Source organism: Protopterus annectens, chromosome 8.part0 (assembly GCF_019279795.1).
Source record: "Protopterus annectens isolate FY-2018-M chromosome 8.part0, PAN1.0, whole genome shotgun sequence".
NCBI lineage: Eukaryota > Metazoa > Chordata > Ceratodontiformes > Protopteridae > Protopterus > Protopterus annectens.
In genome coordinates, this window is record NC_056741.1 from 1,887,626,580 (window position 1) to 1,887,630,360 (window position 3,781).

Below are 3,781 nucleotides of genomic sequence, written 5' to 3' on the forward strand. Positions count from 1 at the left end.
GACCAGGCACGGGGAATGAGAATGGTGGCAGGCACCTGGCCATCTCTGGTGTGTGCTGGGTTTGGTATTTCTCTAAGTGGCATCATAGGTCTGTCATCTTCCGAGGAGGAGGGTGAGTCAGGGTTAAATTTATCTGGACCGAAGCAACCATCCCCTCCATCAATGATTATTGGAAATTGATCAAGAAACCCCTTTAATTGGCGATGTTGTCATTGTCGACCCCTGCCCTTCCTGTATTTTGATTTAGGCCTGAAATACATTTGATGAGAGGGGCCAACTTCTGTATCATGTTCTTTTCAGTGCTTTCGGTCCCTGAGCTTTGCTCGTACATCCTCACTCTGGTGTCCATCAGCTTGAGAGCCTGACATGGAGTCAGGGCCCTGCTGTTGTACTTTCAGGTGTTGATCCACCTGATAAACAGGTGGGGCCGTAAGGGGAGGGGGGAAACACGTTATCGTCTTCAGATGATTCTGTGATTTGCAACTTGGCAAGTTCTGCGACTGGATAAAATCCTTTAAAAGGAGGTTTTCTTAGGGGTGTACGATTTACTACATCTATTTTTTTTGCTGTATAAGCTAAACCTCTTAATTGACCTTTAAGCTTTTTTTTCCTGGCTATCTTTTAGGCTAGAAACAATAGAATCCTTTTCCCTTTCTTTTGCCTCGGTCATCCAATCACTGAACGCTGCCCAGCATGGCAAAGGGACTGTTTTCCCTTTTTTTTAATTTATCTGTTTAGTAAAACATCTCTATTAAAAGTTTCCTGCTTGGGGAAAGCAGGTTTACCATCGTCTTTCGTGAGGGAGACCCACTGAGACAAATACAGACAACTGTCCCGGGACACACAAAAGTACATATAACCTGCAGGAGTTCCTTTTTCTGGCTCCTTTAAACTTCCCACACTCACTCCCATGATCAGTAAAAATCAGTTGTACCTAATTTTTCTGGTACACAAAAAGTGACGGTCAAGGCCGCAGTATCCCACATTCAGACATGCACACTTATGTCGCCAGATAGCTTGGTTAATCCCGCAATCACGCATTAGATTCGTGCATAAAAATGAAGAGAAACATGCCACTTACTGTTGTACTGAAAGAGATGGAAAACATAATAAAATATAAATATTTAAGGCACCGTGTGATCGCTTTGCGGGGGTTTTTTTTCTCTCGTTCAAACAAGGCAGTGGTGGAGATACTGTAAGAAAAGACAAAATATTGCCATGGGCCCATAAACCAGAACGTCCGCCAGTCTTGAGTGACTGCAGACATGTCCAGATCAGCTCCGAGTCACAACACCAAGTTGTAAAATAAAAGACAAAGACTTCCTCTCGTTCAGCAACTTTATTACACATGTGCAGGAGCCCCTGGAAAGTACCAGGGTGACTCCCAGAACAAACAAAGAACACAGCTTATATAGACTATTAATGCTGACACATCAGAAAAGTAGCATTGAACAAATGAGAATGCTAGAAGCATAATTAACCAATAGGGACATTCCGCGTAGCTCTAAAGTAACATGATACTAACACATCTCTAGGCAGAAAAAGAAAACCGGACACAACTCCATATATAAACATGTTTACCAGTAAAGGCAGAAAAGATAGCACACAGTACTTTGCCCTTTGAGTGCATAGTATCACATCCTAAGCTGAATACATTCTAAAGCATGCAGTTTGTCATGTACTCATACCTCCTAAAACACTTACACAGACCTTCATACTTTACACATCAAAGTCCTACAGTTGAAAAGGCTTTCCCTTTAGTCTCTGTTGTCCCTTACCCCGCATCTCATTTTTTAGTAACTCTAGATTTAAATGATGCTTATCATCACACACCAGTCCTTAAAGACTTCAGAAGATTTCTAAAATTTTCTGTGTGTCTGGCTTACATTTTCACTCCTCTGTTTTACCCTTTGAGGTATCTACTGCTCCGAGACTGTTTACAAAGTTTCGGGCACCAGTAATAGCTCATCGCAGGTTGCAAGGCATTCACATTCTTCCATATTTAGATGACTCTCTTTTCTTTACAGACTCTTTTTCAAACTGTCAGGAATCCCTGGTCTGGGTGAAGGACTTTCTTCATAGTACAGGGTTCCATGTGAACTTAAAGAATTTGTTTCTCATTCCTACTCATAGGTCACTGCAAGGACAGCTTCTGGATACATCTCTCATGAGGACTTTTCTTCCTCAAAACAAAATTGACCTTTAGACCTTTACAAGGATCAGTTTCTAAATTTCTTCACCTAGTTTCTGAACTCAGGCAATGAGTATCTCAGCATAATGGGTTTCAAGGACTCTATCACTTTCATGAATCCTGTGGCCAGAATTCACAACTGAAAAATTCAGTGGTTACCCAAATCTGGTTCTTCATTAGTTGCATGAGTTATTATTATTCTTTGGCTTTTCTTACTCTTCTGACAAGATTTAACTCTCAGCCATTTCTGTCTGTCTGTCCGTAGACGTCTCTCTCCTTTCTACCAGCTGTAAGTCAAACAGATACTGAAAGGAGTTCTTCATTTCTATCCACTTAGAAAAGACATGCCTCCTACTTGGGGTCTCAATTTTGTTCAAGAAAAACCAACACTTTTTCATTTGAACCAGCTCATCGGGCTGAAATAAAGTTCTTAACTTGGAAAATAGTCTTACTCATTGTTTTGACTTCTGCAAGAGTAGTAATCTGAGTTATAAACTTTTATGCCGAGTCAGCCTTATTTCATTTTTATAAGAAAAGAGTTTCTTTGAGAACAAATACGTCATTTATAACCAAAGTGATCCAGAGTTTACTTTGAGTCAATCTGTTTGCCTCCCTGTCTTTTTTCAGATAAAATAAATAAGGGAGAAATAATTTTTCATACTCTGGATGTCCACAGAAAACTCAGCTATAATAATGACAGAACTAAAACCTGCAGGAGTTCTGATCAACTGTCTACTTCCTATGAAGGTAAGAAAAAGGGACAATCTGTGTCAAAACAGAGAGTTTCCAAATTGTTGTCACAATATGTTTTTTGTTATTCTCACCATTACAAGTCACTTACGTGCAAGGTTAGGGCCCGTTCTACCAGGACTTTGGCTTCTTCTCTAACTTTTTGGAAAGGAGTGTGCTGTAGAAATATTCTAAAGGCAGTAGCTTGGTCTTCTGTGCATACCTTTACAAAACATTGTAAATTAGGTGTTTGTTTAGGTCTAGAGCAGGTTTTACTAGGTCTATTGTCCAGGGTCTCCTGGACTCTGAATCTTCTCCCTCCTCCCTTTCTTACTAATCTTTTGTAATCTACCCATACAGCTTAGGTTTCTGCAATAGTGAACCAATGATGAATGTTTTACAGTTGTGAAAGTAAACCTACTATAACAGTAGATGCTAAAACAGATCACTGATGCAGTAGGGAAACCCACCCCTCCTGCATCCCCCCTTTTGTGTTATGTTTTTTTTGCCAGGGTGTGGATGTTTTGTTTACCTTTTTTTCCTAACATTATCCTAAACTTACTATAACAGTAGATTTTTCCTAATATTATCCTAAACGTACTATAACAGTAGATATTAGAAAAGATCACTGTTGCAGTGGGGAAACCCACCAATCCATACCCCCTTTCGTCTTATATATATATATATTTTTTGCCAGGGTGTGGATGTTTTTTATTTACCTTTTTTCCTAACATTTACCTAATTGTCAGAGATGAGGCTAGAAAGCTCTGAAGGTCTGGCTCCCAAACCTCTTATACACATCTCCTGAAACAGTTCAGCTATTAGAGCACGTAGAAGGTGCCCTGAAACTTTGGAAGCTGA